Source organism: Neoarius graeffei, chromosome 2 (genome assembly GCF_027579695.1).
Source record: "Neoarius graeffei isolate fNeoGra1 chromosome 2, fNeoGra1.pri, whole genome shotgun sequence".
NCBI lineage: Eukaryota > Metazoa > Chordata > Actinopteri > Siluriformes > Ariidae > Neoarius > Neoarius graeffei.
In genome coordinates, this window is record NC_083570.1 from 96,175,906 (window position 1) to 96,189,805 (window position 13,900).

Genomic DNA, 13,900 nt, shown 5'->3' on the forward strand with positions numbered 1-13,900 from the left:
ATAACCCTCTAATTTGATAACCATATCATATTGCACAGAGATATACACCTTATCTGTGTGTTGTAGGCCTATGTGTGTCTTGTAGTGCCCCCCTACACATTATGGCAGTTTGAATGTAGATTGGTTGGCCAATGTAACAGATTGTACAGGTTGTTGTACATTGGTTTGAAGGAAATGAAGTCCTCCCCCAGAAGTTTTTTATTATCATACAAGTTATTTGCTGAATTCTGGTGCATTTTAATAAGTTGTTAGCTGACTTTACAGAGGTAGGTTGAGCAATATCATGTTAAATCTTGTCACATGCCTACAGGTGAAAAATGTGGAGAAATGTTCAGTGAGAAAATTTGAAGGCTTGCACAATCTTAAACCAAAACAGTTGATTTATTTTGGAGGATAAATGTTAAATATGCCAAAACACTGTCAGTCAAATTGTCAATCAAATATATTCATGCAGTGAATGCAACCAAATACAAACAACACTATAACATTGGAAGCATTTATTATTATTGTTATTATTATGTATTCAATTATTTATTTGGCATGTGGTGCTTTTTGTATTGTCTAGAACATACATAAGATGAGCATATTATAGCAGCAAAATAGAAGCACAATCATTTGAATGCAGCAAAAGTTTTGCTGCATTCAAATGATTGTGCTTCTATTTTGCTGCTATAATATGCTCATCTTATGTATGTTCTAGACAATACAAAAAGCACCACATGCCAAATAAATAATTGAATACATAATAATAACAATAATAATTACACTAATAATAGGATCGTATGCAGGTAAAAGGGGAGACGGTGTACGGAGAAAATTATAAACAAGTTACAACGCTGAAACACAAGCCCAAAAACCCGCAAACCACGACTTCTGATTTTTTTTTAAAGCGAGCTCACAAAAAAAGAAACCCCAAAGTCGCTTATAAAAAGCGGAATTGGCAACCCACGCAGTGTTCCAGAAACCAGAATCTCTGATCGCAAGTTCTGTTCTAAATAGCTTTGACAGGTCGTCTTGTTATCAGGAAAACTATGATCTATCTCATAAAAGTCATGGGTTTATTGATTAATAAAACGATATTTAATTATTCAGAACTGAAAATCGTGAAAAGGGTTTGTTGCTTTTGATGTGTGTGTGATCATATGCCATCCGCTCCGAGCTTATGTGCCGGGGCTCAGCCCCGGACAGCCCCGGCCCAATTTAACCCCTGGTCAAAATACAACTACAGTGATGATTTCAGTAAACATGATATATATAAAAAAAAAAAGAATAAAATCTGCACAAAATGGATAGGAGTCGTGACCACTCAGTGATGTGATCTAAGGTAAGCTGGAGTGGAAAAGCTTATTTTAAGAGCAACACCTTGCACCTTATGCCACCCATGTGGCCACGCCACTGCACATAATGGGTGTAAGGTCTGTATTATGGCTCTACACAACACAAGTTTGAGTTGAAAGCAGGAGAATCACAGGACTGAGTTTACTGTTTAGTCTCCAACACACCCAATTCAAGTAATGAAGGGCTTAGTAATGAGTTGAATCAGTTATAACACTAAACTCAGCGGTGTGTGGCCCACAGAGAAACTAAGAGCAAGTCATTTTCCTGGAGTCTGGAACAGCGAATGAATGGAAGAATGAGTCACCAAGATCTAAGCATCCTCAAAAAGTTCCTCCAGAAAGAAGCCATTAAAACATAGCACTCCTACAGCAGTGGCTCATGACCATAGACTTTAGTGGGGTAGAATGAAATTAACAATGATGTAGTCTGAAATAAATTTAAAATAGAGAGGCTATCACACTTCAGTTCTTCACTATCAGCTACTATCTAGTGAATTTTTAGAGTAACCACATGATATGCAGTTGAGAGTCAACAACATCCACTTTATTTGGAATACCTGTACACCTGTACCCATACATTCACAGTTCAGCCAATCATATGGTAGCAGCGTAATGCAAAAAATAAATAAATAATGTAGATACAGGTCAATAGCTTCAGTTAATGTTCACATCAAATATCAGAATGAAGAACAAGTGTGATTTCAGTGACTTTGATGGGCTTAGATGGGCTAGTTTGAGTATTTTATAAACTGCTGATCTCCAGGGAATTTCACACACAACAGTCTAATAAAATGTGGACAGTGAGGGTATAGTCATCCAGCATACAGATTATTATTCTATCCACATTCACTGGATGTGAGCAATCGCATGCTCTGATTGGCTACTCTACTACTAGGCTATCAGCTGATATACTGTGAGTAGAGAAAAATAAAATGGTGGATTGTGTTGCTGAACCAAACCAAGGACAAAATAAAAACTCTGCTTGAAAACAAAACACCAAAAAATGCAAAAAAAAAAAAAAGAGAAAAGAAACAAAATATGGAATAAAAGTAGTTGAGAGTAAGAATGTATATTTTTTATTTTTCAAGAATTATTATTATAGCATTTCCCCAAAATTGCTACTGTCATTTTGCCGGTTTGTTTACATTCTAAGCAGAAATGATTTTGTTGGACGTTTTGTACAAAGTTTTTATTTATCAAATTTGCAAAAAATAAAAATGCTCTGTTTCTCAAAATCCAGTGAATGTGGATAGAATAAAACAATAATTGCACAACGATTATTCTGCTACGTGTCTCATTGTGGACATGCGGTTAGGTCAATATGGGACGGCCTTGGGCTGAGGTGCCCTTGAGCGAGGCACCTGACTCCCGATTGCTTCCTGGGTGCTGTTAGCATGGCTGCCCACTGCTCTGGGTATGTGTGTGTGCTCATTGCTCACGTGTGTGTGCATGTGTGTGTTCACTGCTTCAGATGGGTTAAATGCAGAGAGGAAATTTCACAAGTGTGTCATGAATAAAGTTGTGGTTTCTTTCTTTCTTTCTTTCTTTCTTCTTTCATTGGCTATCAGCTCATGTACGACTCGATTTCATGTGAATAACTGTTAATTATCTCATCTTTTGAGCAGTTTAGATGTACCTTTATTCAGCTCCATTTGATACAACAGGTGTATTTTAGGGCAGCACGGTGGTGTAGTGGTTAGCGCTGTCGCCTCACAGCAAGAAGGTCCGGGTTCGAGCCCCGGGGCCGGTGAGGGCCTTTCTGTGTGGAGTTTGCATGTTCTCCCCGTGTCCGCGTGGGTTTCCTCCGGGTGCTCCGGTTTCCCCCACAGTCCAAAGACATGCAGATTAGGTTAACTGGTGACTCTAAATTGACCGTAGGTGTGAATGTGAGTGTGAATGGTTGTCTGTGTCTATGTGTCAGCCCTGTGATGACCTGGCGACTTGTCCAGGGTGTACCCCGCCTTTCGCCCGTAGTCAGCTGGGATAGGCTCCAGCTTGCCTGCGACCCTGTAGAAGGATAAAGCGGCTAGAGATAATGAGATGAGATGAGGTGTATTTTACCATGTGCATGATGAACACAGAAGAGCTAATATCATTAACCAGGGTTCAACAATTTTTTCAGAACAACTACATCTCTAAATCTACACAAATGACCTGAAACTAACCCAATAATCCAGCAATGGAAAAAGCAGAAACAATTCCCACAGCATTTACTGTAGGTGTAAAGTCTGTCTCAGTGCACAGTTGTTCAATGCACAATCCCTCCTTTCCTTCTCTCAATCTTGGCAATATATATTACAATAGAATTGGTTTATAGGCTCCATGAAAGATTAGTCCTTTAAAACACCAGCTTATATCTGTCAAATAGCAACTTTTATTTTTAATTGTTGGTTATGCAAAAGAGGTCATTACTAGTATCTCAGAATTTACGATGTATGGAGTTGTGAATCAGAATTTTTTACAGGAATGAAGTTCTCTACATGGATCTTCACAATATCCATTTTAGAATGAGTCAGAATATCCAGGTTTCTCCAAGATGCCTAGTGTAAATGATGTCGTGGCCATACAAGCCATCTGTCAAACTATTCACTAATTCAGCAACAATACACTGCAGAAGACTACAATGTTTCGGTTCCCGATCTACTGACGTTTTTGATTCTAATAAGTGAAATATAAGCATTGATCTTTCATCATCGGCTGCCCATCGCTGGCAATGATGACTGCTTCATTAGAATGCGCAGAAATGCAGATGGGCCACGAGGCCTGCACCAGAGCGACAGAGTCACCTGCAGCGGCAGCACGAACGACCCGGCAGAGCCGCCACCGAATGTCTGGCCTCGTGAGCTCTTGCATACTATTCTCCTCTCCTAACAAACTGCCTTGCACAGTAAGGTAAGACAAACCATATTGTGCCCCCATCATGTTGCCTCTCTGGACCTCCAGACCTGATGCCAAGTGGTGCACAAAAGTGTCACAGACCTGACGGGTACAGATGTTGCCCCGCAGTGACAACTGACTTGCTGAGTGATGCCATCCGTTGGCCATCTGAGTGGCTCTTCTGCATGCCATCTGGTGGTGTGCCATTGACCCTGTTGGGTTCATCTGCCACATCTACCACCTTATTGGTGATGTACTATTTAACCCACAGCTGGAACCCAGGCAGGTGCTACCACTCCGGGTCAGAACGGACCTGGGAGCAATGGTGATTAAGGGCACTCCACTTTCCCCAATACTCAAGTCTTCCTGGACCTGAGACTCACCACCAGTTGCAGTTTAAAGTCATACCCAGGACTCATACCCAGGACTCTTTCAAGTATACATCCTATAATGTTGTAGGGTGGGGGGGGATGGCAAACACACTTTTGTAAGTGCTGAGATCAAACCATCTAAATACCAATTATTCTGCATCATTTGTGTTCCACCCAAAGAAATAAACTATCAAAAAGACATTAACTTGCTGTGTAGAAGGAAATGGAAGAAGTTAGTTGGAAGCTTGTTCTTGGAAACTGTGTACACTGAGTCAGTGTGGCCCAATTTGACCTGCTTATCCCTCAAGGGATAATTGCCGTTTGTGTTTTTCCTGTTTCTCTACCCACCATTATGGAGATTATATTGAGCAGAGGTGGCATATTACAGCAATTAAAGGCTGGGTGGGGCTCTATTTGCTTTATCCGTTTCAACATATGCCATTAAATGAGCCTCGTGGTAAAAATAATTACAGCTTAATTCGTCACTGGTGTCTGAAGCAAAATGTACATGGCCTTAATAATGGAGTGTGGCCACAGAAAACTACTCAGCACTGTGTTATTTCTTTATAGTGTCGTCTAGCTTCAGGTTATACTGGTTCAGCTTTATCAAGTCGAGCAGCAATGACTCATGACAACAGTTTAAAAAAAAAATGGGTGTGTTAACACTGACAGTATAGTGTAGGTTTTCTATTTCTAGATTTCAGCCGAACACTGTCAGATCATCTTCAGCACAAGTTTGATTTGTGCTTTCAAAGCCATCAGTCAAGCAGGTCAATGCTAAGGTCTAATGCTAATCTCCAGTACAGCAATACCAGGATCATTTCAATTTAATTCAAGGGCTTTCCAAGAGTTTTCAATTACTAAATTACTAAGAGTCCCCGGTACAATTGAGGTGAGCAAGCAAAACACTGTAAAGCACTCTACTTCATATCCTGCTACGGTGATGTATCAATTCTGTTGGCATCTCTTAGTAGTAATAAGTACATAGGATTTATAACCATTATAATCACTCATTTTATTGAATTTAGCTACAACGATTTTAATTAACCTGATGAGGAGCATCTAATTTAAAAAACGAAGCTTTTTAAAATTCCACTGCAAACGCTGAAACATGCTCTTTGGTTCAAGGACAAAATTTATGTTTTAAAATGACAAGATAGAAATGAAAGAAACCGCAGGAAAAAAAATAAGAGTTTACATTCATTTATTCATTTTCAGTAAGCAATTTATCCTGGTCAGGGTGGTGGTGTGTGCAGAGCCTTTCCTAGGAACACTGGGCACTGAATACATAAAAACACTATGGGTAGGATGCCAGTCCATCACAAGACACCATAGACACATACTGTAGGCACACACTCATTCACACCTAGGGGCAATTTAGAAGGCAATCCACTTACCGGCAGGTTTTTGGGAGGTGGATGGAAACTGAAGAACCTGGAGAAACCCCGCTCAGACATGGGGAAAACATGAAAAATTCATGCAGACAGGAGTGAAGGAAGTTAGAAAAGAAGGAAAGACAGATCTAATAAATACAACCGCCTAGGAAAGAAGCTGCAATAAGTATTGTTAATCACAATTCACCCATGGAATTACTGCTCAATCATACTGTAGCGTCTTTGAAAACTTCATTGATATGTCTCCATTTTAACCATGATAAAGCCTGTTTCATTTCATAGGCATGCTGTTCTATGAAAACATTTATTTCAGATATGACTCAATGCCTTTCTGCTTCTTTTTATATAAATGGAGGGGAAAAAAAACAAAACACAACCAAACAAAAACAAACAAGCAAAAAACACATTCATGAGCTGGCCTTGATTTTGGGACTCGTTCTGCATTGACATGTATTGTAATGTGTTGATGTATCATTGAGCTGCAATAATTATGGGCAGATTTGCATACTGTTCATGAAAACTGACAGTCATTAAAGATAGATATGGTTTATATTACTATGTTTTGAAATACCAGGCAACCAAAAACACAGTTTTCAGCAACAATTATAAACAGGTTGGATTGAACAAGCATAATCACTGTAAAGAAATAAACACTTCTGTCCTTCTGGAGAAAGAAACTATAAAAAAAATAACCATGGTTATTCTTTAATGTGATCTTAACATTTCATGAAAAACCTCCAGAGCCTCCAAAACCACACTTTATTTATACAAGTACAGCTACATCTAAAAGACTTAATCCTGTAAACCACATGGAACCATAAAACAGTAGGAAACACCCCAATCATCAAACCGACCATTTAATGTCCCTTTCAGACCACTGCTATGACGTATGTGGACACTAAGTTTTGCATATACACATGGTACACATACATTACAATGCAGCACAAACACTGTTTAGGTCTACTCAGATCCTTAAACAGTGTCTTTAAAGAAATTAAAATACTAGTTTAACCTCTTAAGATTGGTTTTAGATGCTGCAATTTCAGAAGTATTTTAAGATTATTACTCGTTACACTTTATGAGATGATCCCAACACAAATTTGGTCAAATTCTAACATTATTATTGTCAGATTATATAATAAACATAATCTAATAACAGACGTGATTAAAGGAAATGACTACATTCTGGGGCGGCACGGTGGTGTAGTGGTTAGCGCTGTTGCCTCACAGCAAGAAGGTCTGGGTCCGAGCCCCGTGGCCGGCGAGGGCCTTTCTTTGCAGAGTTTGCATGTTCTCCCCGTGTCCACATGGATTTCCTCTGGGTGCTCCGGTTTCCCCCACAGTCCAAAGACATGCAGGTTAGGCTAACTGGTGACTCTAAATTGACCGTAGGTGTGAATGGTTGTCTGTGTCTATGTGTCAGCCCTGTGATGACCTGGCGACTTGTCCAGGGTGTACCCCGCCTTTCGCCCGTAGTCAGCTGGGATAGGCTCCAGCTTGCCTGCGATCCTGTAGAACAGGATAAAGCAGCTACAGATAATGAGATGAGATGAGATGAGATGAGACTACATTCTGTTTACACCATAAATCAGTACTAGCAAGGTTCATGCAGAAAATGGGGTCTCAAACAAACATTCTTCAACAGTGGCGTGCACAGACATTTTGGGGGGCAAGTGCTCTGGGGGGAAAAAAGGGCACTTTTTTGTGCATGTGGAACACCTTATTATAAAAGTCTGAGATTTAACCCTCCTCTTGTGTTCGGGTCGCCACTGACCCGTTTTAGTTTTTAAAGGTGTAAAACAACCACTTAATGTTAATTTATTACATCAAGGCTTTTTGACTTTGCCAGGAATCTCTAGTTGAACAAAATAGAAAAAGAAATTTTTGTTTTCCTAAATCTGAAAATGGTCTAGCAAAAAATATAATACTTATGTGCAGTTGTTTCTGTATGCGACGGGCTACTTCACGACAAAATAATTACAGCTTGGGCTTAGAGGGCAAACAATACATTTTCACTCGATTCATGTGTTACCTGGCTGGTGGGGCAGGGGAAGAGCTGACTGACTGCCCGATGTGTTGTCTGCGCTACGACAAGGCCGTGGCTTCCAGGACGCTATGCTGCTGCAACCTCACATTGAATGCACTGCACACTGGTTCACGTGACAGAGCAAGAGAGACAGAGGTCCGGTGTGTGTGCGGAGGGGGCACACATCAGGACATTATTTTCACACAAGCTTTTAATGCCGCGGCTTTTCTAAAAGATCATGTTAACATTGGCCTCAGTAAACTGTAAAAAAAAAAATTCAAAAGGGCACTTTCTTGGACAGAGGGCAGAGGGGCAGGTGCTTGAGCACCACCTCGTGTCTATCTGTGCACACCACTGTTCTTCAAAGTGAACTTAAGGTAGTAATAAGAAGATTTTTCTCTTCATTAACATATTTTGTTTATTTTTTGCTGTTGACACTGGCATAATAGTACCTGTCTAGTGAGTTTCGTGTAATGCTATGACACCCTCCTACCGGTGGCACACAGATATTAAATCAAACATTTCTGACACTGACAGAACTTTGTGGTCAGTTGTCTTTACCCACAATGTGTCCACAGTACATTATGGATTCTAAGGCTGCTGATCTCAACTCATGACCAAAGAATTACTTTACGATTAATAAGTTATGTCTGCATCAGGAATATCATAAAATTGTTGTGGGGGGGGGGGGGGGGGGGGTGCTGTGGGAGTGAGGTAGATGTAGGATGTGTTTCGCACAGGCTCCGCTGAAATGTGACTTTTTTTACACTTTTATATTACACTTTTTATTCATTTTGCCGGCGTTAAGCTCTATTATTGCAGCCTTTCACTTTATGTAAATTTTTTTCGCTTGTGGGCACTCTATGATGGCAAGCCGTGGGAGAGGTGATGCTACTAAAGCAGGCCGCAGCAAGTCCCGGCTATCACCTCAACCACAATCCCCAGATCAGCCAGATGCTAATGCCATCTTGTTGTTGAACATGAGGGAGATGATGGATGAAATGCGCTCAGACATCCTCAGTAAGTTTGAAACCACCATCTCGGCAGCAGTTAAAAGAGAGATTGTGGCGGCTTTGGAGCCCTTTGAGAACAGACTCGCTTCATATGGCGACGCGATCGCGGACCTCGAGTGCTTGGCGAATGCTAACGACAGGGAGTTATCCAACCTCCGAGCTAATGTTAGCAAGCTAACCACCACTGTTGACTCCCTGTCAAAGAAGTGCGAGGACCTGGAGAGTCGTTCAAGGTGGAATAATGTTCGCCTAGTGGGCCTGCCTGAGGGTACAGAGGGTCCTCGTCCCACCAAGTTCACGGCCCAGCTCCTACAAGACATACTTGGTCTTGACAATAAACCTATGCTGGACCGGGCTCATCGCACTCTACGTGCCAAGCCTAAGGATGGCGAGCCCACTCGTCCACTTATTATTCGGGTGAGCCTGTTTCAAGCCCGGAACCAAATTCTGCACCGAGCCGGAGAAGCTTCCCCTCTTTCCTACATGGGCAGGAGGATCTCGATCTTCCCCGACTTCACCCCGGCGGTGGCTAAAAAGTGGGCCGCCTTTGCTGCAGTAAAAAAGGAGCACCATTCCTGCCCGAATGTCAGGTTTGGTCTTCTTTACCCGGCAATGCTACGCATCACTCTGCCCAGCGGACAGACCCACAGGTTTGAGGATCCGACATTGGCGCTGAACTTCATTGAAAAGAATATTAAAAAGGGAGTCACCCCGGACACTATTTAGCTGACATGTTAACTTGCTGTTTTGCTGCTATTGTTGCTGGCCTTGAAGACTACATTTGCCCCTCACCAAGGTTGGCTTGGTTTCTTAATGTGTTCAGTGAGCTACAGTTCTGAGATGACACTGATTTTGTTTTCTTGTTTACTCCTTGCTTTCTCGATTCTCCCAAACTTGGCTTATGGTGGCTATTTGATTGGAATACAGGAATACCTCAGGTAAAAACTGTAGCACCATAGGTGCCCTTTTGATTTCTCACAATTGATTGTGAGATGCTGCAAGTTTTTTTTTTTTGTCTCTTTTCTTCACATTATTGTTCGATAAGATTGTTTTATGTATCGATTTAATAGTCAGCTTTAGTTACCTGGCTTAATTCTTAGTACATTTATTACAGTGTAATTTCATTGACGTAACTTCATGTCACATTTCCAACACCTACCGTAAGTAGTTGTAGTTCATTAGGTGTTTGGTATAGGCTTTCTTCAGAACTATAAGAGGTGTGACAGATTGGTTGCTCAAGGGGGTACTTTGCGCGCATCCTGTTTGGGGGGATGCTTCTTCTACTAAAGTTCGTGTGGGTGGGAAGGGAAAGGTATGTGTGTGTTATGTTTGTTTCTGTTTTTCTTTCTTTCTTTTTTTTACATCAGTCAAGTTTTTGCTTTCAGTTTTGCTTCAGATCATCACTATTACTGTACATAATTCTATTGTTACCTAGCCATGATCCCATCTAATGTAACAACATCATCCAGTAGGTGTGACATTAGATTCACGAGTTTTAACTGCAAAGGGCTCAATAATCCTATAAAACAAAGTAAGATACTGCACCAGGGCGGCACGGTGGTGTAGTGGTTAGCGCTGTCGCCTCACAGCAAGAAGGTCCTGGGTTCAAGCCCCGGGGCCGGCGAGGGCCTTTCTGTGCGGAGTTTGCATGTTCTCCCCGTGTCCGCGTGGGTTTCCTCCGGGTGCTCCGGTTTCCCCCACAGTCCAAAGACATGCAGGTTAGGTTAACTGGTGACTCTAAATTGACCGTAGGTGTGAATGTGAGTGTGAATGGTTGTCTGTGTCTATGTGTCAGCCCTGTGATGACCTGGCGACTTGTCCAGGGTGTACCCCGCCTTTCGCCCGTAGTCAGCTGGGATAGGCTCCAGCTTGCCTGCGACCCTGTAGAAGGATAAAGCGGCTAGAGATAATGAGATGAGATACTGCACCATCTTTACCATCTTAGGGCCCATGTAATTTTTTTGCAAGAGACTCACCTCAAGGTCTCAGACCACTCTAAATTGAGGAGGGGATGGGTAGGTCAGGCTTTTTATTCCTCATTTCAAGGCAAATCTAGGGGTGCAGCTATCTTGTTACATAAATCTGTTCCCTTTGTGCATTCAAGTACTATCTCTGACCCTAACAGTAGATTTGTTATAGTTGCTGGTCAGATTCATAACACCCGGGTGGTCTTGGCTAATATTTATGCTCCCAATTTTGACGATGATGCTTTCTTTAAACGCCTTTTTCTAACTCTTCCTGATTTGTCATCACACCACTTAATACTAAGTGGAGACTTTAATTGCTGGCTTGACCCTCAGCTGGACCGTTCCTCCCTCAGAGCTTGCGCTCCATCGAAATCGGCTAAGGTAATCCAGTCCTTTATGGAGGAATTTGCTGTCACCGACATCTGGCGCTTTTGTAACCCTTCTAAGAGGGAATATTCATTTTTCTCTCATGTCCATCACACTTTCACCCGCACTGACTATTTTTTGGTTGATAATAGATTTCTCTCATCGGTATCTAATTGTAAATATGATGCTATTGTTATTTCCGATCATGCCTCTATTTCTATGGATATTTGCATTAAGAGCTTTAATACGCGTGTGCCATGGCGTCTTAATACACGCCTTCTTTTAAATGAGGATTTTGTTAACTTTGTCTCACAACAAATTGACTTCTTTGTGAGCTTGAATAAAACACCCGATGTTTCTGCCTCAGTACTTTGGGAGGCCTTAAAGGCATACATCAGAGGGGAGATAATCTCCTACGCAGGATATGAGAAGAAACTCAGGAGGGAGAAATTAACTAAGCTGACGCAACGCATATCTGAACTCGACAGGTTGTACGCTACTTACAAAACTCCAGAGCTATATAAAGAGCGCCTCTGTCTACAGTCAGAATTCGATGCCCTAACGACACACCGTACCAGTTTACTTCTCCTACAAACGAAGTCCCAGTTCTATGAGCATGGAGATAAGGCTAGTAAATTGTTAGCACACCAATTACGTCAGGCATCTACATCTCACCACATCCCAGAAATTCAGACTAATTCGCGTATCACCACTGAACCCATGGAAATTAATAATGTGTTTAAGGAATTTTATATGTCTCTCTATTCATCTGATCAAGATACTACTCCTGATTTTGACAGTTTCTTTGTAAATTTGGACATTCCCTCACTCGATCAACCAGCTGCGGAAGAGTTAGAGAGGCCAATTACTATCGCTGAACTTAATACAGCTGCATCATCTCTGCAAAATGGGGAAAAACCCTGGGCCAGATGGCTTTCCTTCCGAATTTTTCAAAAAGTTTTGGCACAAGCTTGCCCCTTTGTTATTGGATATGTTCAATGAATCATTTGAATCCAGCTGCCTTCCCCAAACTCTCAATCAAACCTCCATTTCCCTTCTCCTAAAAAAAGGCAAGGACCTGTTAGCCTGCACCTCTTATCGTCCAATAAGTTTATTGAATGTTGATTTTAAATTGTTATCCAAACTATTAGCATTACGTCTGGAATCCATCCTCCCTTCCATCGTTTCCTTGTACCAAATGGGGTTCTTTCGAAATAGGCACTCCTTCTCTAACCTTAGATGTTTGTTCAATGTACTTTACAATGTCTCCTCTTCTGACACCCACGAAGCTGCGATATCATTAGACGCCGAAAAGGCATTTGACAGAGTTGAGTGGGATTACCTCTTCTATGTCTTGGAGAAATTTGGTTTTAAGAATAGTTTTATTTCATGGATTAAGTTGCTTTATTCAGCCCCACAAGCCTCAATCAGGACGAATATCCAATCAGAATATTTTCGCCTATATCGCTCGACTAGACAGGGTTGCCCTTTGAGCCCTCTATTATTCGCAATTGCTATTGAACCTCTCTCGATAGCCCTTCAGTCCAACCACCTTATTACAGGCACATTAGAAATGATGTTCAGCTGAGAGTTTCCCTTTATGCAGATGACCTACTTTTATGTTTCCAACCTGCCCGTCTCAGTTCCCGCTGCTCTTGCCACTCTTCATTCATTTGGTCAAATTTCTGGATATAAATTAAATTTAAACAAAAGCAAGATATTTCCTATTAACTCTGCTGCTAAGAAGTATCCCCTGGAAAACTTTCCCTTTAAAGTTGCTCAACATAGTTTTGTATATCTTGGTATTCATGTTACGCACAATTTGAAAACCTCTACAAAGCTAACTTTGCCCCCCTATTGACCCGAATCCAGAAAGACTTTGAACGATGGTCTCTGCTTAATATGTCTTTGATTGCACGTGTCAACTCTGTTAAAATGAATGTACTCCCAAGACTCTCCTACCTGTTCCAGTGCGTACCACTCTTCCTCCCTCAGACTTTTTTCCGTAAACTAGATAGCCTGATCTCTGAATTTATCTGGAACCAGAAGGTTCCTAGGCTGCGCAAACAATATTTGCAAAGGCCGAAGCCACTGGGAGGGCTGGCCCTGCCAAATTTTAGGTTCTATTATTGGGCCACCAATATCAGGATTCTTAAGCACTGGCTTCAATATGAGGCTTTTGATCCTCCCCCAGCATGGCTGGTTATGGAGGCAAGTTCAGCAAAGCCAGTGACCTTGAAAGCCCTAGTGCACTCCCCTATCTACTCCTCCACTTTTCCCTACACCAAGAATGTGATTTGTTAAGGCCTCACTTAGGATTTGGGTCCAGTTTAAGCGCCACTTTGGCCTACAGACATACTCTATTTATGCACCACTAGCGGCTAACCATGCTTTTCCTCCAGCAACTTTTAGTTAAATTCTCACTTCCTAAGCAGCACTTCTTTAGATATTTACAAGTCCGCAGTTTTGTTCAGGGCACATTCCCTAGCTTTCCTAATTTACTCTCTGACTCTGCTTTGGATGGCTTCCTGACGCCAATTCCTACTCTT